This window comes from Myodes glareolus, chromosome X (assembly GCF_982192425.1).
Source record: "Myodes glareolus chromosome X, mMyoGla1.1, whole genome shotgun sequence".
In the NCBI taxonomy this organism is placed as follows: Eukaryota; Metazoa; Chordata; class Mammalia; order Rodentia; family Cricetidae; genus Myodes; species Myodes glareolus.
The window spans coordinates 19924999-19948638 of NC_142053.1; the positions used below are offsets into that span (position 1 = coordinate 19924999).

The following is a 23640-nucleotide window of genomic DNA, read 5'->3' on the forward strand; positions in this document are numbered from 1 at the left end:
GGGGTTTTTTACTGGGGGAAAATGAATGGGAAAGTGGGGGAGGGGAGAGGGGAGACCAGTCTCTGGGGATAGGAGAGGTAAAAAAGAAGAGAGAGTCAGATATATATATATATATATATATATATATATATATATATAGAGAGAGAGAGAGAGAGAGAGAGAGAGAGAGAAGGGGAAAGAGAATGGGGAGAGAGGGAGGAAGGGATGGAGGGAGGGAAGAAGGAAGGAAGGAGGGAGGGAAGGAAATGAAGGAAGAGACGGGAAGTGGGTAAGGTCCACCATTTAAAAAGGAATATAGCAAGCATGGACAGGAGGTGCTCTTTGTTGCTGCAGCTGAGGACACACCCTGTTAGGAGGACCTCAAGTGCATGTCAGTGCAGATGTCTGAATACTAACATCCATCCCTTACAAATCTTGTTTTATATTCAAGGTAACAGAGTTCAGCTAAGTAGTCAATTATTTTGTAATAAGAATCACTTTGTACAGTTTCCAATAGCATGTTCCTCATTTTTGTGTGAGATTGCATGAAAAACACCTTTAGTATGCATTTTGAATTGCTGTCTGTACAAAGACCTATAGACTTGTTCTACCAAGAGTTTCAAAAATCCTTCTGACATTTTTCCAGTTCCAAAGCTATATATTTTTAGTGTGTATCATAGCTTGTTACAGTATGACCAAGTACCAAAATATTTATCAATTCTAAGATATACCATAATGCTCTCCTTTTATGATTTAATGATTACCATGATCATACAGTTACAGGGTTATAAAAAGAAATCTATAGGCCTATAATTTAATGGCTATGGATGGAAATACTACTATATATTAGAAAACTAAATTCAGCAGTACTTTTTAAAAGATGATACACAGTGATCAAGAGGGATATATATGAGAGCTGCAAACAGGGTGCTATATGTGTAATTGTTTAAGTGTAAAAGAACAAAATACAAAATAATATGGTCATATAACATTAAAATTATGATAAAATTTAACATACTTTCGAGCTGAAAACTCTCAACAAATTTGGAGTAGAAAGAAGTGCCACAGTACAATAAAGACAATGTATAACAAATGGAGCTATCATAAATACACTGAAAGCCCCATATGAAACTACGGCTAAAATCATATTCAACTGGCATAAGTTAAAAACATTTCCTCTATGATCCAGAACAGTGCAATGATGCCCACATCTGCCACATGTCTTCAATATAGCATTGAAGGGACTGACTGAAACAATTAGGCAGATATAAAAGGTATTAAAAACTTCCTAATGAGAAATGATGAAGTCAAACCCTGACTCTGCTAGTAGCATGATCTTATATAAAAACCTTAAGGATTTCATCAAAATTGATAGAATTAATAATTAAATACAGTAAAGTAGCAGAATACAAGCTCAACAGTAAAAAGTGAGTAATATTTCTATACTATATAGCAAAATTTCTGAAAAAATATCAAAACAACAAACATAATTTCAATAGGTTCACAAGTATTTAAAAACACAAATAAACACAGAGATGAACTATTTATACATTGAAAACTCTATAAAATGTTCATAAATAAAGTTGAAGGAAGCAAATATACTATTAAAATATCCATATTTTCCAAAGCAAGTCAATGTAATCACTATCAAAATATCAATGTCATTTTTTATAGATCAAGGAAAACTTATTCTACAGTTCCAGGCAATCACAAACATGCTGAAGATGTTATGAGCAATAACAATGAAGCTGAAACCACCAATCACTACCACATTTTAAGCTGTAGCACAAATCAATAGTAATTAAACAGTGTGACAGCAGCATGCAAAATGACTCACCAAGAATTGGAACAGAAAAAAAGAGCATATGTAGCTAAGAGATTTTAGCAAAGGTGCCAAAAATGAGAAGACAGCTTGTCCAAATGCACAATGAAATTGGGCCATTATCTGACACCATATACTAAAATAAATTCCACATGGATTAAAGATTAACACAATCTGAAGTTGCAAAATTACTAAAAGAAAATATTTGGAAAATTGCATGATATTTATCTGAGCAACAGATTTCTTGGATTCTACTCTCTATAATAAAAAATGCAAGTATAATCACATTAACTAAAATTGCTTCCGCACAACAAAATAAACTAAAAAATCAAGAGAGTTAAGTGACAACCTATAAAGTAAGAAAAATATTGACATTCATCTGATAATGGGTTAGTATTCAAAATATATCAAGAACTCAACTTTATAGAAAGAAATCAAATGAACCAATTAAAAATTGGGCAAAGGATATAAATAGACATTTCTTTCAAGAGGACACACAAATGACCAACAAATATTTGAAAAAGATGTCCACTATCACTAATCAATAGAGAAAAGAAAATATAGAGGGAAGTATAATTTTTTATATTTTGGAAAACAAACAAAATCTGAAACCATAATACATAAGCAAATTATCAATATGGTAAAAAATGTCCAACAAAGTATAAGACAAAAAATAATCTCCAAAAATACTCGAGCTCGTTTTGGGTTAACCATATGTTTGCTGGTGCCATTGGAAAAAAAAGAACAAGTTTTCTTTGATAGTGATTGACACTTGAATATAACTTCTGATGGGAGCTCTGTCCACTTACCCTCTTAGCAGGGTCACAGGGATCACAGGGATCTTACAGGGTCACAGGGATCCCATCTTTCTTGGACATGTGCAGGCTCTGTGCATGCTGCTATGGTACCTGTGAGTTCATATGTGCATCATTTCTGTTGTGTTGGGGAAGACATTGTTTCCTTGCTATCTTCCATCCCCATAGACTCTTAATCTCTCTGTCTCCTCTTTCACAGGGTACCCTGACCCCATGGGGATTGATTTGATGCAGATATCCTATTTAGGACTTAGTTTTCCAAGGTCTCTCATCATTAGAATTCAGTTGTAGGTCACTGCATAGTTCTCATCTCCTGCAGGAGAAATTTCTCTGCTGATGACTGAGTGAGATACTAATCTATGTGACTAGCAGAATATCATTAGAAATCATTTTATTGCCATATTCATTTAGAAGAAAAATAGTATTTGATTTTCTCCTGGGTGCATGGTCTATCTCAGGTTCTTGTCCATCTATGCAATGCTGGGAATGGGTTGTATCTCATGGAGTGAGACAAATCTAATTACAGAGTGTTTGGTTACTTCTACTACATCAGTCCCATTATTGTACTATATGAACTGCATGCCATGCAGGTAGCTCACTCTTGTTGGTCACAGGGTTGTTTACCTTCCTCCTCTGGCAACCTGCAGAGTACCTTCCAGCACAATGAACAATAGTTGGTAGACATGAAGGCTCTAGATAGGCACCAACATGTTTTCTGCATGTTCAATGAGATCTGTAGATGTAGTCTTGAGCAACAGAGCCATGGGAGGATTAAATGGAGGGGGTGGGTAGAGGTGGGCAAGGAGGGAGTATGGGGAGTGACAGATAACACTAAGGGTCATTTTAAGGGTCATAATGAAACTTATTGCAGTGGAAATTTCTTAAAATATTTCCACCTATGACAGAAATCTAAAGGGAATCACCACATAATGGGGGAATCAAAGCCTCACCAATCTATCACTAGCCACACCAAGTGAAAGCTCTAGTCCCCAAAATGGGTTATATCTAAATGGGGTGTTGGACAAAGGGGCCCCTTGGACTATGGATTGCTCTCCATGGGCAGATGGAGCACTTGAAGGGAAAGAAGTCTTTAGAAAGGATGTACCTGATGAAGTACTGCTAATAGCACATTTAATGACAAAAGACTGATGACTTCCCCCTTCATATCAAGAAGAAAACAAAGATGTCTGTTCTTGCCATTTTAATATTGTACTACTAGAACAAATGGTGTGACAAACTGGTTGCCAAATGCAAAAACAATGAAGTTGGAACCGTACCTCCGCAGTAGATGACACAATGAACACAAAATACAGTGAAGATAATTATCTAAAAAAATGATTCTCTGAATTTCCTCTGTGTCTGTGTTCCCCTTTTCATTTCTATTATTCGTGACCCTAGAGAAGCTAAATAAGAAGGTGATCCTGATGAAAATCATGTAGCTATCCTCCTGGTGATTGGAAATAGACAAGAGTCCCAGGTAACCTCGGGTGCATGGGGGGGGGTAGGAGGGTTGTTGGAAGGGGAGAGGGATAGAGAGAAGGGAGTAGGGGAGGAATGGGGAAAGCTCGGTGGACTGGGATGGGGAGAGGGAGGAAGGATGGATATGGGATCAGGGAAGAATATATTTCAACTAAGGGAGTCATTTTAGGGTTTACAGAAGACTTGATTATAAATGGGATCCCAGGTCCAAGGAGAGATCCCCAGATTGTTCTCTGGGCAGAGGAGAGGGTGCCTGAACCGGCCTTGGCCCATAACCATACTGATGAATATTTTGCATATCACCATAGAACCTTCATCTGGCGATGGATGGAGATAGAGACAGAGACCCACATTGGAACACTGGACTTAACTCCCTAGGTCCAAACGTGAAGCAGAAGGAAAGAGAACATGAGCAAAGAAGGCAAGACCAGAGGGAACCTTCATCCGAAGATGGATGGCGATACAGATGGAGACCCACATTGGAGCACCGGACTGAGCACCCCAAGATCCAAATGAGGAGCAGAAGGAGGAAGAAAATGAAAAAGGAAATCAGGACTGCGAGGGATGCGATCACCCACTAATACAAGGGGACTGATCTAATGACAGTTTACCAAGGCCAGTTGGACTGGGACTGAACGAGGACGCGATCCAACCAGATTCTCTGAATGTGGCTGGCCCGGAGTCTTTCTGAAAAGCCATTGACAATGACACTGGAACTTGTTTCCCCTGCATATACTGGATTTTGGGGATCCAGTCTGTCTGGACACTCACCTTCCTGGACCTGGAGGGAGGGGGGAGGAACTTGAACTTCCCACAGGGCAGGAAACCCTGACTGCTCTTAGGGATGGAGAGGGAGGGGAGAGGGAGTGGGGGGGAGTGGGAAGGTGTTGGGAGGAGGGGCGGAAATGGAAACTTTTATAATTTAATAAAATTACTTTCTCATAAAAAATACAGTGAAGACTTAACTGTAAGGGTTTGTAAAAGTAAAACACGTTTTTAAGCAGCTAAGTGTAAATCTCCATCATTCTGGATTGGCAATGTATATTTACATATGACAGAAATAAAGTAAATAACAAATGAGATACTATAGTATTGTATTGTATTGTTTCACAAATGAGGTATTATTGTATTTTTCTAAGATGAAGGTTTTAAGTTTCAAAGCACACTAACAAGAAACTGAAAGGACAAATCACACAATCAGATAAAATATTTCTTTGTCATGTAGATTATGAGAGATTTATACTTAGATATTTTACAACTCAACTATAAAAAACAACCCAATAAAAATAGAAAATATCTGAAAATTCATTTATCTAAAAATAGTAACAAAGTGCTTGACATCACAAGGAAATGTAAATCATTACACAATAAGATAATACATCACACATAGTAGAATGACAATGATGAAAATTCAAGCAATACTTGTGGAGGGCTATTAAGAAAATGGAATTCTTATCTATTTGTGATTATAAACCATAAACCCTCACAACCATTTTGAAACCACTAATAGTTCCTTAAATAATTAATTACTATATGGGCAAACAATCCTTCCCTTAATATAAATTTAACAGAAATAAAAGCATATCTAAATAAAATATGTACAAAATACACACACACACACATATATATCAGCATTCTTCATATTAGTTCAATATAAAACAGCACAACTATCCATCAAAAGGTAAATAAATAAAAATATGGTTTGTCCACTGCCTTAGTCATATTTTCACTATAACACAAGTCAACTTAAAAAGAATATATAGTTTTGGAGGTTTCAACACATGATAAATTGGTTCCACTGCTTTGTACCAATGATGGCCCAATGTATCACTGTGTATGTTCATCAGGGTGGAAGACAATTTGTCCCATAGCTAGACATGAAATGAAGAAAAGGCAGGTACTGTAGTCATACTATCTCTTCTGAGTGCATATACCCAATGACATAAGCGCTTACTTGGTTTCACCTCTTAAGGATAGATATCAGATTAATGGATTATGGAATATTATGCTAAGGGACGTAAACCAGACGCAAAAAGACCAAAAGGACCAAAAGGTAGGGTCCAACTTCTGAGAAGGAACCTGGCTAAGAGCCCTTATCTTAATTAAGATTTCTACTGCTTTGAGGAGAAACCATGACCATGGTCTGTCCTATCACAGCAATACCTGTGTCCCTGGTACCAGCACCTATATTACTTAGGATTTCTGTTGCTGTTAAGAGACACCATGACCACAGCAACTCTTATAAAGCAAATATTTGAGGTGGCAGCTTACAGTTCAGAGGTTTAGTCCATCATCATCATGAAGTGAAATGTGGTAGCATTCAGACAGACGTGGTGCTAGGGATGGAATTGAGAGTCCAACATCTTGATCCACAGGCAGCAGAAGGAGAATGCCAAACTGGGCCTAGCTTGAGCATCTGAGACTTCAAAGCTTGGCCCCAGTGATGTATTTCCTCCAACAATGCCACACTTATTTTAACAAGGCAATATCCCCTAATAGTAACACTACCAATGAGCCTATGGGAGCCATTTTCCTTCAAACCACCAAATTCCTTGCCCTGGTCCCCACAGGCTATAGTAGCATAAAGTCCAATTATAAAAGGTCCCATAGTCTATAACAGTCTCAAACTTGTTTAAAAGTCATTAAGTTCAACGTCTCTTCTGAGATTTATGCAGTCTCTTTACTGTAATCCCCTGTAAAATCAAAGTGGTAAAGAAGAACACATAAAAAGCAGACATCCATGAGGAAATACTGGACCAAAGCAAAACTTAAAAACAGTTGAGCAAACTCTTCATCTCCATATCTGATGTCAAAACATTCTTCAGATCTCCAATTCTTTTAGCTTTGTTGACTGCAACAAACTTCTTTCTCTTGGGCAGGACCCCTCCCCATTAGCAGCTTCCATTAGGAGGTATCCCATGCCTCGGGCATCTCTGGCAACTTGGGGTCTCTGAGGTAACTCAGGCTTCAACTTTACAACTTCATGCAGTGTCCTCTCTAGGTCTCCATGCACAGACACCCCTGACACATGCCTTGACTCAGCAGCTGTCCTTAGTCGTGAAGGGCAATTCCATAATGGCTTTCTTCTATCCTTCATTTTAAAGCCAGTGCCACATGGCTGAAGCTGCCAAGTTCTTCGGCTTGCAGAGGCTGAAACATGGCCCACATGTTCAATTACATCTTCACCATCTTAAACTGTTCAACTGTTTTCTAATCCATATTCCTCCAAACAAAAATATGGTCTGTCCTGTCATCATGACTGGAAGCATGGAGGCATGCAGGCACACATGAACCTGGAGAAGTAGCTGAGAGTTCTACATCTGGATCCACAGGCAACAGAGAGAGACAGAAACACTAGACCTGGCTTGAGCAACTGAAACCTCAAAGCCTGTCCCCAGTGACCCACTTCCTCCAACAATGCCACACCTGCTCCAACAAAGCCACACCTCCTAATAGTACCACTTCCTAAGGGCCTATGGAAATTATTTTGTTTTCAAACCACCACAGTTGGGATTCCAATCTCAGGTGTGAGTTTTAGCGTGACCTTAGAGAAACCATGGCCTATCTGCTGATTGCTGTCTATAAAGACAAAATGAACATTCTCTTATATTACCATTGAATATAGACCTCTTTGAAAAAATCAATAGTAGCTTAATAGCCTCTTATACTTTAAATATTGAATAAAAATTTTGTTCTTTTACCATTTAGTCATTTTTTCTTTAAAAACAACTGTTAAGATAAACATCTTGTTTCAGATTCATGATTTATTATTTATGGCATGGGATGTGCTTATTTGCTTTTTTGTTGTGTTTGATTTTTCTATATTTTAAAGTTTTATGAATCAAGTAGCAACTCAATTTATAAAAATATTAGGCCAGAGCTGGGCAGTGGTGGCACACACCTTTATTCTCAGCACTCGAGTGGTAGAGGCAGGTGGACCTCTGTGAGCTCGAGGGAAACCTGATCTACCAGAGCTAGTTCCAGGACAGGCTCCAAAGCTACAGAGAAACCCTGTCTCAAAAAACAATATGAAAACAAACAAACAAACAAAACAAACGAACAAAACAAAGAAACACAAAACAAAAATATTAGGCTGAGTGGTGGTGGTGCATGCCCTTAATCCCAGAACTTGGGAGGCAGAGGCAGCTGGATTTCAGTGAGTTCAAGACCAGCCTGGTCTACATGACAAGTTCTAAAGCAGACAAGAATGTTACACTAAGAAACCCTGTCTCGTAAAACCAAGAAGTAAAACGATTAAATTATTACTTCTGTATTTGTTTAAGAGACCAAGTCTTAATTCACAGATTACAAATTGGTTGTTTTTCTCCTCAGAACTTAACATATTCAACAAAGATATACATTCTGATGAATAAATTTCATTACCCGTTATTGTGAAACTATTCTTCCAAAACTGAGAGATTACAAGAAAGCTACAGATGATCACAAAATCAAATTTTGCAGATCAGCGAAGAAATAATTATATATTAAATAAAAAAGAAAACTAATTTTAAATCTATGTAATGTCCTTAGAAAACACTAATAGGAAAAGGAAATAATATTTTGCTGTGAGACCTTGAAATGAAAGATACAACTGTAATCATGTCCTTCTTGTCAGTTTCAATAAATTTACATAGCACTCAAGGTATAAACATGATTACTTTTCCATAGACTAAAGCAGAAAGGAGAGGGGAAAAGACAAGAAAAAAACCCGCCCAAATGAAAGATAGTGAAGGTCAGTAAAAATTCGGGAGAGACTAGGTCAAAACGGCAGTCTAATGTGCTAGCACACATCCCCCTTCAAAGTTTTTCCAATGAAAACTCATGTTCACTAACAATTTCATGAGGGCATTAGTGGGGAGAAAAAGCAAATTCCTGGACTCTGAGGTGAAGGGTAAGGTGCAGGGAGGGGAGGAGCTTTGCTGTGCCACTCTACTGAGCTTCCAAACAGGTTTGCTCCAGCCACGTGGGGGTGAGGCACGTGGCTTGGACAGTTGAGCTTAAGAGTCACGGGTTCCAGCATTTCGGAGGCCCAAATCCTGTTCTGTATCCTCCACCCCAGTGCAGCTCTCCTGCCCTTCCCAACAACACCAGGGAACCCAGGAGGCATCCCGCCAGGTGTCCAGCATTGCTCTCAGGCTCCATGAGGAGGGGGGTGGCGGTTATGGAACAGGCCCCTGGAGTGGAGGCAACTAACGGGAGTTGGGTGTTGGGTGGGTAATTTGGCCCTTTATCCCCTCAGCTAACTGTCTCTTCCCATTTTCCCAATGCAGTCATGGACCCAGACACCAGCTCCCGGTATTTCTGGGCCACTGAGGCTCAAGGGGAACCCGCAGATGCAGCTGCTGGGCATGAGTCCTGTAAGAACTACACCAAGGAAACTCCAAACTTGACCAAGAAAAAAACCTACGCAGAAGAGGCAGAGGAGTACATCTTCATCCCTGGCCCAAAGGAACATCGTGGGCTGCAGAATTTCTCACAAGTGGAAGGAAGGGGATGGACCCATCACCCATTGGAGAGGAACGGTTCTGAATCAGGTGGCCATAAATCCCTCTCTCTATCTGGTGAAATACGATGGAATAGACTGTGTCTATGGATTGGAACTTCACCAAGATGAAAGGGTGTTGTCCCTTAAAGTGCTCTCTGATGCAGTAAAACCATCCCCAGTCCCTGATTCCAAAATTGCTGATACCATAATTGGCAAAGTGGTGGAGCACATATTTGAGGGTGAGCATGGCTCAAAAGATCAATGGAGGGGGATGGTTCTGGCCCAAGCTCCTATCCTTAATACCTTCTTTTACATTACCTATACGAACGACCCAGTCTTATACATGTACGAGCTTCTGGATGATTATAAAGAGGGTGAACTCCGAATTCTGTCAAAGTATAATGAGATTCCTCCACTAGATGTGGACCTGGAATTTGAGGATGATCTGATAGGAAAACATGTTGAATATACCAATGATGATGGCACCAAAAGAGAGGGAAAGATGGTTGGCAAAGTAGAAGCCCTACCATCAGTGTATTTTATTAAATTTGACGATGATTTTCATATCTATGTCTATGACTTTGTGAAAAATGCCTAATTGGCAAAGTTACACCACCACAACTGTTGAAATAAAGTTGTCATTTCTAGACTTTCAGAGGCTGTTGCTTTTAAGAGTGTTTGGAGCTCGCCTTGGGTGTAAGTTTACCCTGACAAATACACATTTCTCTGTGTATGGCACGCTGTCTGTAAGCACTTTGCCTTATGGAAAACACTGGGTGTGTTTGGTGGGTGGAGCAGGGAAGGAGGGAACAGCTGTCAATTCAGCCTGTGAGAGAAGAGAGCTAGTATCATCTAAAAATGGAATGGGACTTAGTAGGTCTGGTCCTGGGGGGAGGAGGAGAAGGAACTGAGGTTGGGCTGTGGAAGAGGGGACTGCCTAGGGAGAAGTGGAGGGGAGCCAGAGTGAGAGAGAGTCTCCTTGGGGCCATGGATAGAGTGAAGCAAGAAACATGGATTGGGAAGGGCAGGAGGGGTAACAGAGTGAAGCCTTCTGGCATCTTCTGGCTTTCAGAACACCAAAGGAACTCCTGTAGGAGAATACACACAGCAGTGTGAAGGGGGACACAAGAAGGGCAGGAAAGATCTACTGTGCAGAGAGGGCCCTGAGGAGAGACTCTGGGACTTCAGAGGCCAGGAGGATGCACACATAGGACACAGTACACTCTAAGCTTAACTGGGAGGAGCATTCCAAGAAGAATGACCTGATGCATCCACCTTCTTCTTTCTGGCTGCTCATAGTGGCAATGGTCAGGTATCAAGCAAAACTCCTGTGTTAGAGGGTCACTGAATGGCCTTCCTTAGGGCCTACTGGGAGAATGGAAGCCAATGTCAAATTTCTGTCTACATATCAGGCTTGTCTGTTTTCAGAGAGTCTGACACAGTCTGAAGCCTAAGCAACTAACAAGAGTTCATGGCTAGTTCTGGGCAAAGGGAAAGTACTTTCTTTGGGAAAATTTGTGAATCCAGGAATAGCATGCTGACACTGTCCTTCTGCTTGCTGGAGTAATCCTTGCCTTCCTGGGGGGGGGGATGGGTCATCTGATGGCTGTGCCTCATGTCTCCATGGTACAGAGAGAACTTGGCTGTCCATGCTCTGTCACAGCCACCTGGCTCCATTCAGTACCCAAGCAAAGGAAAACTGTCCTACCTTAGGCATCCCATTCTGACTAGACTCCCTGAAAAGCCTGTAGCAACTGACACCTTCTAGGTACCTCCTATCCAAACTAACTCCCCGTTCCTTTTTAAAATCACAGCTACCCCTGATGGAGATGTGTGCACCTCTCTTTTGCAAGAAGATGGTATAAACTGAGGATAGCGGTAGGGCTGGGAAGTGTGGCTTTGCTTAAGTAATTCCTTTTGCTGGAAACTGCCCTTTGAAAGGGCTGAACTCCATGCAAAGAGGAATTGGGAATGCCAGGAAAGTGTCTCACAACTGTGGAGTTCAGGACATGGGTCCCTGTCCTCTTCTGATCTCTGTTGTCATTCCCCAACCTTTCAAAGTCCCTCTGAGAATACTGTGTGTGCTCTGCCTCCTCCTTCACCTGTTGCCTCCCAAGAGAACTGTGTTTCTGGTTCTTGCTGTGGGGGTCTTCCTAAAGACACACTTGGAGCAAGCAAGGATTGGCCAGACACGGAAAGAAAGTGCTAAACCTCATTGATGCTCACCACTGAGCAAGCGCTGACTCTATAAACTGCTTCAAGAATGACACACGTCAAGCACACCTCACAGGACAGCCTTAGTTTTCTTTCCTACATCATGTGGTTTTGTTCAGACAACACCAGCAGGTCCTGTGGGGAGCACTTCTGCCAGCTTTCATGTTTTGTTGGTTGGTTATGTTTCTGCTGTGTTCTGCATCCAATTAGACTTGTGGTAAGTTCATATCACATAAACGTCCTGGGATAGGACCCGTCTCTCAACTGGAATACAAGGAAGGGTGGGTTGACCTCATTTTCACCTTGGAAAGGTTTTAGTTGGCCATGCCTTGGTAAAATCTGAGTCCATGCTCTAGAAGAAGGTTCATTTGCAGCTTTATGGCCAGAAGCATGGATACTTGTCTGATTTCCTATGCTCAATTCCATGGATTCTTCATTCATTTGTTTTACCTTCATCCCATAAACACTTTGGGTGGACTGTACCAGACACTATTCGGGACACAGAGGTGAGGTGAGCGGATATAGCAGATGAATGGATTTTATCCTCATGGAAATTCTTTTGTAGTGTGTCAGATGTGTAGTTAGCCACGTAGTTCATAAATCTATTGGAAATATTTTCATATTCGTAAGTGATAGGAAAGGACACACCTAGGCCAGGATTGGGAAAATGAAGTTTGAAGATAACGCTCTTTACAGAGAAACAGAGTGGTCCGGAAAGGTTTCCCGGATCCTCTAGATTTGGAATGAAAACATGAAGGTAGTGAGAATGTGGCCCTTTGGCAGCAGTGAAGGAGAAAGAGCGTTCCAGGTAGAGTGATGACAGTTGTTGGAGCTCAGAGAAGACCTGGCACATGTGAGGAGGAGCAGCTGGGATGGCAGCATGGTGGGGGCTGATGGAGGGAGGTAGAGAACTGTGGGACGTGATCTCAGAGAAGTCACAAGGGTAACAGATACCAAAGCCCTGCAGGTTACAACCTCTACAGTGGAATTCTGCTTTTCCTTTGACTGAGAATGGCAGATCGTTGCGCATGTAAAACAGAAGTACAGCATGATTTGTGTTACATTTTAACAGGCACACTCTGGTACCTCCAAATAACCTTCTTTAAGCTCTTGAAATCAGGAGCACAAAAAAACAAATATACCAATTTGAATATGTGGGTAGACGAGAATACATTTTACACCCAAGAATAGTGCCAAAATATACCTCAGATATTCTTGGAGATAACAATTACTCAATGATTTTTCTTTTTCAGCAGCGTTTACGAATCTTGGCCAACACAGTGAGGTCTTTGTGTCAAATATAATCCTGTGTGTACTAGAGATGAGTCATTTATTAATATTTAGATTCCCACTTACCCAGATGAGCATTCCAGGCTGACAATGTCACCAAGGAGGGATAAAAGGCTGAGCTAAAGTAATGTAAATTCTCTGGAGCAATATGTCCTTTGTGAATACACTGCTAAGCCTAGTGTCTAAAGCCCATGAGATAATAAAAGATCTATCTTTCTATGCCAAGGGTATGAATATCATTGTCCCGCATAAGCTCATAGGAAATGACAATATTAGGAGGTGTGGCTTTGTTGAAGCAGGTGTAATCTTGTTGGAGGAAGTATGCCACTGTGTGGGTGGGCTTTGAGGTCTGTCTGCTATATGCCCAAGCCACACCCAGTATCTCAGTTTACTTCCTATTGCTTTGTGATCAAGATGGAGCCAGCACCATGTTTGCCTGCACACTCCTATGTTCCCTGCCATGATGATAATGGACTGAACCTTTGAGCTGTAAACTACCACATTATTCAAATATTTTCCTTTATAAGAGTTGCTGTGGTCATGGTGTCTCTTCCCATTAATAGAAACCTTAGCTAAGGGCCATGGTTATTAATAATATCGCCAATAAATTTTCTGCGGTGTTAACCACATTTATTGGAGAATAAAAATATGAACATTCAGCAGGCCTTTTGGCACACTGGTGTGGAACAATTGTCTATATTCTGTCAATTATGTTTTAAATAAATGCTGATTGGCCAGTAGCCAGGCAGGAAGTACAGGCGGGACAACCAAACATGAAGTAGAGGTGGGTCAATGAGAACAGGAGAATTTTGAGAAGAAGGAAGCTCTTTACTCCCCAGTCCTGTCCAGACACGGAAGAAGGAGGATGTGACATGCCCACTGAAAAAGGTACTGAGCCATGTGGCTAACATATACTAGAATAACGGGCTAATTTAAACTGTAATAGTTTATAAGAAGCCTGAACCAATGGGACAATCAGTTTCATAACTTAAGTAGACCTTCTGTGTGTTTTTTTCAGGGGACTTACCTGCTGTGGAAACTGGGCAGAACAGAAACCCCAACAGGCAAACCCACATGTTACAGCACACAACTTCAAATTCAACAATTGGGAGGCAGAGGCAGGTGCATCTCTGTGAATTTGAGGCCACCCTGGTCTACAAAACAAGTTTCAGGACAGCCGTGGCTGTATCACAGTAATCCTGTCTCAATAACCAAAACTAAAATGTTAATATTCTTAATGGGAAGTATTTAGCTATGGCTGCTGAATGAAAACCTTTCTAAAGCTAAACTATATGCTGTCAGCAATTAGGACTTTAACCCCTGCTCTAAAATAATGAGTAATATGGAAAATATGTGTAGTTCAGTCTGGTAAGACATCAGATATCACTTCCATGCAGAGTCCAAAGCAATCATTATTTCCTTCTAATGTCCCAGACCAAATCGTCCTGCATTGCCTTCAATTCCATCCTTCTCTTCACCTCAACCACAGCAGTTGTCAGGAGCAAAACACTTATAAATTGGAGCCTTGGACCTTTATCCAATGCCATATAAACCTGTCGAGTAGGTTGGGCTTTGTTTAGTGTAATACTATGACTATTACGGCTCTGTTAGGCATGGATGCCCAAAATCTCTTGCTATCAGACTCAATGGAGGCAACGGCTACTGGAGGCACATGGAAGATGTGCCACATTTTATGGTGAGAATCAACATGGTGTTAGACAGTTATATATAATACAGTAAATGACACTTACACAACAGAATGCATCTGACATGGACTGAGAACTGTTGTCTGTGGTTCATGGCACAAGGGATCAGTGATTGTGGACCATTGCTTAAAGCCTACCTGTTTCTTCCTGGTCGATCCAACACAAATAAACAGACTTTTAGGAAGAGAGGAAAAATCGAATCCCGTATGTAATGATGTGTTCTGTCTCTTTAAGAGACAAGCCACACCCACTCCCTCTCCCTTCCCCCTCCCCTGCATGCTGAGACAGGCTGATATTCAGCTTCCAGCCTCAGTTCCTTCCCTTTACCATCTCCCTCTTGAGGAGGTAGCTTCTGCCTCTCCCCATTTCTCACCTTCCCACCTTCTCTCTCTTCCTTCTCTCTGCCCCCTCTCTATCACTCCTGTCTCTCTTCTCTCTCTCTCTCTCTCTCTCTCTCTCTCTCTCTCTCTCTCTCCTTATCTGCTCATTTCCCTTTCTCCTTTTCTCCTCCATAACCCACTGAATAAATATCTAACCTCATTCTGTATGGCTTGCATATCCATGTCTATGTATCTTTGCCACGGACCGGCTCAGTGGAGCCACTCAGACCATGGTAGAATCAGAGTGAAGGCTCAGGAGAATTCAGGAATTGGCGAGGAAATGACAGACAGACACATTCAATGTGGTTGAATATGCTGCTGCAACTTTACTTTTTTCAGCATAAGATTTATATTCTTTTACAATCAGACAAACTTGGCAAAGACATACATCATCAGATCATAAAAAAAAGAACAGTATAAAACAGTTTACAAAGAGAATCTTTGAAAATGCTTTGACTTGGGTACAAGGACTTTTGCTCAGTCTGTACCAGGCGGCTGGCTGGGCTAAGTGACCTTGTGCTCAGAATATCTTGGGGTGTGAGAGGAGAAGGCCACTGTCTTCCTGGGAAAACTTTCTGCTAGGAAATTTTAAAGACATGATCTCAAACTTGTCTGAAACTCATCTCATACCATTAATCTCAACTCTCCTCCCTCCCCAACTCTCAGGGTCAGATGTTGTAATCAGCCTAACTTTTTTCTGGCCATAAGGAAGGCTTCATAGGCCTCGTGTTAAACTGCATGTATCCTCCAGGCAAATGTCTAGTGGGGGTTGCTGAAGCTGTTTTCCTACAGAAAGCTTCTAAGGTTTCTCCTGATAAGAGCAACTCCTTTTGCTCCACATCATCAAGGAATTATTCTAACGATGACCCCCAATTCCCAGAACTGGCTACCTTTTTAAAGGCTTTAATGAATGGTGGGGAAGAGCTCAAAATGTCCTCAGCAGTCTTGTTTGTATCCGCAACTGCCTGGAATAGTCTGATCTGTTGGCAATATGCAAAAATCACAGAGAATAAGAAAGACAAAGAAAAGACAGCCATATCGGCGCCAAAGACAGCGAGGTCGAGTCAGTGCAGGTAGCAACTTCAGGTGGCATCATGACCACAACTGATTGCCAAGGGACAGCCTGGGGCACATAACTCCATGGAGTGCTAGCCCCAATCCTACGGCAACAGTTCATCCAATCAGCATTTCTGCTACACTGGAGTGACAGCTGTGGATGTAGCATATCTTGATGCCCGAATTTGTCTCCCCGCTGTAGACAGCCACCACTTTGGGACCTGTAGCGTTTCTGCTTTCCTGCCACTGCTGGGGATCCGCAGCATTTTTAACTTTTCCATTACACCTTCTCAGTGATACTCATTGAAATACTCAATTAATACTCAATGAAAGTACTGGCAATAAGAATAGAGATCTGCTCAGCAACCTCAAATCTCTAAAACGAGCTAAAATCTTGTAGCAAATTGTCAAGTTCATCCCAGCTATGGCCTGGGCTGTTGCAGATATCAAGCTTGTAAGAACATTTTAGAAACTGATGCCACAGGCAACACAGTTTTGGACATTTATTGTATCTTCTTTTTACTACAGTCACCTGTGAATTAGGATATATTTTCCTTCACATCACAAAAACTGTAATATGACTCAATATGCTTTGTTGTTGTTTGGTTTTTGAGACAGGGTTTCTCTGTAGATATGAACTCTGTCCTGGAACTAGCTCTTGTAGACCAGGCTGGCGTCAAACTCACAGAGATCTGCGTGCATCTACCTCCCAAATACTGAGATTAAAGGCATGTGTCACTACTGCCCAGCAGGCCTTGTTTTTTTAAATTGCCCTAGTGTAAGTATGCTTTAAAGAAAAACTGTTTGTTGCCCTTCTCTGGGAAATTCAGCCCCAGTCTCTTCTATCTACGAAATCACTGGCTAGATGAAAGATATTGACTCATAAAACTTGGGCTAATTACTCGAGCCTGGTTCATTGATGTGCAGTATAACTGAAACCTGAGATTATCTGTTGGCTTGTTGTGCATGATAAATCTCACTGGGATAATGTATGTAGAGTCGAAACATTTTCAGAACTGAGTATTCTCAGTTTCTACAACTTAAAGCCATTTTCTCAGGTCTCAGTTATATTCCACTAGATCAGATGTTCTCAAACTTTGGGAAATGACCCTTAGGAGTGGAACAGCCTATTCACAGGGATTGCATATCACCTAGTCTGCATATCAGATATTTACATTGTGATTCATAACATTAGCATAATTACTGCTATGAGGCAGCAATGGAAATCATTTTATAGTAGGAGGTCACCACTACATGAAGACTTGCATTAAAGGATCACAACAATAGGAAGGTTGGGAAACACTGTGCCAAATGAAGTTCTGTATACTTTGGCTGACTCACAGAATATTGGAAATGATCTAGAGATTAGGTCTGTCATTTGTGGCTGAAAATTTTAGAAAAGAAATTTCTGCTTCTGCTACTGCCAAACCTGAGTTTTTCATGCATGTGATCACCACACTAATACAACACTTTCTGATGAGACCAAAATAATGTCCCAGAATTAGCATGCACTATCTAAATTTGTGGCTGGGTCCCTCTCTGTATTGTACATGGTAGCATACATGCCAAAACAGAGATTAAAGTGTACTTTTACTCCTGTTGCATTTTACTGCTAGATGCTAGGCTTATTAATCTTTCCAAACTCTACCTATAAGTGAGAGTTGTCACACTGTGTGAGGCTTTTCCTCTCCCTTGGTTACTAACACACTGGTATACTAGATTTTATCTTATCTCCTTTAGTGATTGCTGATTGTGCCTTACTGCCACTAAATTTTTCCAGATGAGTGTCATTAATCCAAACTACAGAGCCAACAACAGATACAATATCATGGTCATTGATGTTAAGGCAGTCATGAATATATATTTTGATGTCATTTTCCAAAGGTATAACTCATGTCTTACTGATTTATCTCTTGCTGTGATCATACATCCTGATCAAGGTAACTCAAAAAAGAAAGAGTTTATTTTGAGCTTCTGGTTCCAGGGGATTAATAATACATGACACTGAAGTGGTGGTGCAGGCAGCAGGCAACTGAAGTAACAGCTGAGAGCTCATGTCTTGAACTGCGAAGAACCTGATAGCCCACTGAAAGCTGCACACTTCTTCTAGCAAGGCAACATCTCTTTTTTTTTTCGATGCTAAAACTAGTTTTAATCATAAAATATTTGCAGGAGGTAAATCCTAAATCCCCTAAGACCACCATACAATAAGAAGTTATTTGAACATTGAAATTAATACATTTTTATAATTTCTTTTTGTTTTTTATTTGTTTTTTAAATTTATTTATTCTTTTATTAAAAATTTCCACCTCCTCCCCACCTCCCTTTTCCCTACCCCTCCCTACCTCCCCCTCCCTCTCTAGCTCTAAGAGCAGTCAGGTTTCCATGCCTCATGAGAAGTCCAAAGTCTTCCCCCCTCCATCCAGGTCTATAAAGGTAAGCATCTAAACAAACCAGGTTCCACAAAGTTAGTCCATGCAGTAGAATTAAATCCCAAGGCCACTGTCCTTGGCTTCTCAGTCAGCCTTCATTGCCAGCCACGTTCAGAGTGTCCATTTTGATCACATGCTCCATCAGTCCCAGTTCAGCTGGCCTTGGTGAGCTCTCATTAGATCAGTCCCACCGTCTCAGTGGGTGGACGCACCCTTCGTGGTACTGACTTCCTTGCTCATGTTTTCCCTCCTTCTGATCCTCATTTGGACCTTGGGATCTCAGTCCAGTGCTCCAATGTGGGTCTCTGTCTCTATCCCCATCCAACGCCAGAAGAAAGTTCTATGGTGATATGCAAGATATTGATCAGTGTGGCTATGGGACAAGGCCATCAGGAACCCTTTCCTCTGCTGCCCAAGGAACAATCTGAGGACCTCTCCTTGAACCTGGGAACCCTTCTAGAATTAAGTCTCTTGCAAACCCTAAAATGGCTCCCTTAATTAAGATATTTACTTCCATGCTCCATATCCACCTTTCCTCTATCTCACCCATCCCATTCACCCAAGCTTTCCCCAATCCTCCCCTCCTCCCCTCTCTCTACCCATCTCCCCTTATATCCACCCCCCCATGCCACCCCAACCCATGCACCCAAGTTTTGCCTGGAAGTCTTATCTACTTCCCATATCCAGGAGGATAACTATATGATTTTCTTCAGATTCACCTTCTTATTTAGCTTCTCCAGGATCACGAATTATAGGCTCAAAGTCCTTTACTTATGGCTAGAATCCACTTATAAGTGAGTACATACCATGTTCCTCTTTTTTTGGTCTGGGTTATCTCACTCAGTAAAGCGTTTTCTATTTCCATCCGTTTGCATGCAAAATTCAAGATGTCATTGTTTTTTACCGCTGAGTAAAACTCTACTGTGTATATGTTCCACACCTTCTTTAATCATTCTTCTATTGAGGGTCAGCTAGGTTGTTTTCAGGTTCTGGCTATTACAAATAGTGCTGCTATGAACATAGTTGAACAAATGCTTTTGTAGTATGATAGGGCATCTCTTGGGTATATTCCCAAGAGTGGAATTGCTGGGTCCTGAGGGAGGTTGACTCCCAGTTTCCTGAGAAATCACCACACTGATTTCCAAAGTGGCTGCACAAGTTTGCATTCCCACCAACAATGGATGAGTGTTCCCCTTATTCCACATAGGCTCTCATTGGTGTTTTTGATTTTAGCTATTCTGACAGGTGTAAGATGGTATCTCAAAGTGGTTTTGATTTGCATTTCCCTGATCGCTAAGGATGTTGAGCATGACCTTAAGTGTCTTTTGGCCATTCGAAGTTCTTCTGCTGTGAATTCTCTGTTCAGTTCAGTACACCATTTTTTAATTGAGTTAATTAGAGTTTTAGTGTCTAGTTTCTTGAGTTCTTTGTATATTTTGGAGATCAGACCTTTGTCTGATGAGGGGTTGGTGAAGATCTTCTCCCAGTCAGAAGGTAGCCTTTTTGTCTTACTGACAGTGTCCTTTGCTTTACAGAAGCTTCTCAATTTTGGGAGGTCCCATTTATTCATTGTTGCTCTTATTGCCTGTGCTACTGGGGTTCTACCTAGGAAGTGGTCTCCTGTGTCCATGTCTTGTAGACTACTTCCCACTTTCTCTTCTTTCAGGTTCAATGTGGTCAGATTAATACTGAGGTCTTTAATCCACTTGGACTTGAGTTTTGTGCGTCGTGATAGATATGGATCTACATTGATTCTTCTACAGGTTGACATCCAGTTATTCCAGCACCATTTGTTAAAGATGTTTTCTTTCTTCCATTGCATACCTTTAGCTCCCTTGTTGAAAATCAGGTGTTCATAGATTTGTGGGTTAATATCCGGGTCTTCTATTTGATTTCATAGGTCGACTTCTCTGTTTTTATGCCAATACCAAGCTGTTTTCAATACTGTAGCTCTGTAATAGAGTTGAAGTCAGGAATGGTAATGCCTCCAGAAGTTCCTTTATTGTATAAGATTGTTTTGGCTATCCTGGGTTTTTTGTTGTTCCACATAAAGTTGATTATTATTCTCTCAACATCTGTGAAGAATTTTGATGAGATTTTGATGGAATTTGCATTGAATCTATAGATTGCTTTTGGTAGAATTGCCATTTTTATTATGTTGATACTCCCAATCCAAGAGCAAGGGAGATCCTTCCATTTTCTGGTATCCTCTTCAATTTCTTTCTTCAAAGACTTAAAGTTCTTGTCAAATAGGTCTTTCCCTTCCTTGGTTAGAGTTATCCCAAAATATTTTATGCTATTTGTGGCTTTAGTGAAAAGCAAAGTTTCTCTGATTTCCCTCCCTGCTACTTTATTGCTACATCCACGGCTGTCACGCTGGTTTAGCAGAAATGCTGACTGGACGGACTGAGGCTGGAGGATTGGGGTTTGTGCTCCATGGAGTTTATGCCCTGGACTGTTCCCTGGCAATCAGCTGTGGTCCTGATGCCACCTGAATTGCCATCTGCACTGACTCGACCCTCGCTGTCACTGGCACCGCTGAAGCTTTTTCTTTCTTATTCTTTTGTTCTATTCTCGCATTTTGCCAACAGACCATGTTGTTCCATTGAATCAAACTGCTGAAAGCCTTTAAATAAGTAGCTAGTTCTGGGAATTGGGGGTCATCGTTAGGATAATTCTTTAATGATGTGGAGAAGAAGGAGTTAGTCTTACTGGGAGAAACCTTAGAAGCCTTCTGCAGAGAAAAAGTTACAGCAGCCCCCACTAAGCGTCTGCCTGGGAAGACACGTACAGCTGCAATTAGAAAGCAGATGGTGGATGCCCCCACGCTGCCCCCAAAGTCTGGTAATTACCTTGATCCATTCCCATACATAGGCCTATAAGGCCAATAAGGCCTTTCCTGTGGGCAAAAGAGGCCTAAACTGATAACAACATCCGAGCCTGGGAATCAGGAAGAGAGTTGAGATCAATGGTGTGAAACAAGTCTCAGAGAAGTGTGAGATCATGTCTTTGAGCAACAACCACAACTAACGTTTAGAACAGACAATGGACACATAAATTAGCTATTCTTGTTAAATGACAGTGCTGTTCCTTTTCTTTGTTTCTATTCTATGATCTGATGATGTATGCCTTTGCCAAGTTCCTTGATTGTAAAAGTATAAAAGCCTTAGGCTAATTAAAGTGAAGCTACAGCAACATATTCAACTACATTGAGTGTGTTTACTTGTCATTTCCTTCGCCGTATCCTGAAATCTCCTGTCCCTTCATCCTGTTTTCCCTCGTTCTGAGTGTCTCCACGAGACACGGTCTGTGGCACTTTATCCTTTGTATATAGGAGGGCAACTGATTTTTTGGAGTTGATCTTGTATCCTACCACATTACTAAAGTGTTTATTAGCTGTAGGAATTCTTTGGTAGAGTTTTTGGGGTCGCTTATGTACACGATCATATCATCTGCAAATAACGAAAGTTTAACTTCTTCCTTTCCAATTCAAATCCCCTTAATCCCCTTATGTTGTCTTATTGCTATTGCTAGAACTTCAAGCACTATATTGAAGCAGTATGGAGAGAGTGGACAGCCTTTAGTCTATCAAATAAGGACCCAATATTCAAATGCTTCAGATTCATGGGAAGTATATAAAGTACCACATTCTTATTTAAATATCACATGTAATCATGTTTATGTCAGAAGTATGTGATCTGCTTTATAATACTAATTTTTCTGGGCATTGCTGTTAAGAGACTGCATGATGCTGGGCCGTGGTAGGCTATGCCTTTAATCTTAGCACTTGGGTGTCAGAGGCAGGAGGATTCCTGAGTTTAAGGCCAACCTGGTCTACTACATATATCAGGACAGCCAAGACTTCACAGAGAAACTCTTGGAAACTGTAGATTTATGTCTACAAAAATCCAAATAAAAATAAAGAGATTGAGCAGTGGTGGCCCATATCTTTCATACTAGCTCTTGGTATGCAGAGGCAGGTGGATCTCTGTGTCAGGACTGTCTCACTGTTTAAAATTATATGAATCTCAGAAGAGACTTTGAAATGTCACCATTTTCACTTGCAGAGTTTTGTACATTTGAATCATTTGAATGGGTTAAGAACTATCTTATTATTAGACTAATATATGAAGATGTATATAAGTATGTTTTAGATACATGCTGCCATTGATTTTAGTTAAATTTAGTTGAATTTCTTGTATGTTTTGAAAGTATGCCTTTAATTTGCTATTAGAGATAATGTGCACTGCAATGGAAATATTCTCCATTTTTTGGTTTGTTTGATAATTTTTCTTCAGATGAACCCTCCAACCAGAATGATACATAATAGTTTTATGCTTACTTCCCAGATTGTACATAGTAATGAAATGTCCAATAGATAATGAGAAAATAATCCAAAAAATGATAGTTCTTTTGTTTTATTTTCACTTGCCTTGAAAAACTCCAGAGTGTTATGTTTGAACTGCTAAGATTTAAGAAATGAACTTTTGATAATGAACCAGTGGATAGTTAATTCGAAAGTTGTCATATATTGAAATTCATTTGAGTGTTCAAATGGTGTGTGTACCAAATAAGGCTTGCTCTTATATCGTGTCTGAGTAATTTAGATGTCCTTGTACACAGAAAGATTTTAAGGTGCATTGTCTTCATGACACCCTGTTCCCCACATTCTGAGCTAAAGTGATAGAGTCAAATGGAAAAGTATATTTGTTAGTTCCTGCCATCACAGCAGCTTGTGTCTGCTGTCAAAGCAGTTATGTCATAACCTGTCACCAGGTGCCTTTCCACAATCAGCTATGCAACATGTGAACTCTTTATAAGAGCCCATGAGGGACAGATCACCCTCTTCACAACTCTTTACCTCTCTTGTCTCTCATCTCTCTTGTCTCTTACTCTTCTCTTTGCCTCTTCTTCTCTCTCTTGCCTCTTCTTTTCTCTCTTGCTTCTCTTCTTCCTCTTGTCTGTCTGTCTCTCTCAGGTCC

The 23640-nt window shown here is 40.7% G+C and overlaps 1 pseudogene; it reads left to right on the top strand.

Moving 5' to 3' along the window:
* Nucleotides 1-9367: 9367 nt before the first annotated feature.
* LOC148117223 (spindlin-2-like) lies at nt 9368-10181 on the top strand (annotated as a pseudogene).
* Nucleotides 10182-23640: the final 13459 nt, after the last annotated feature.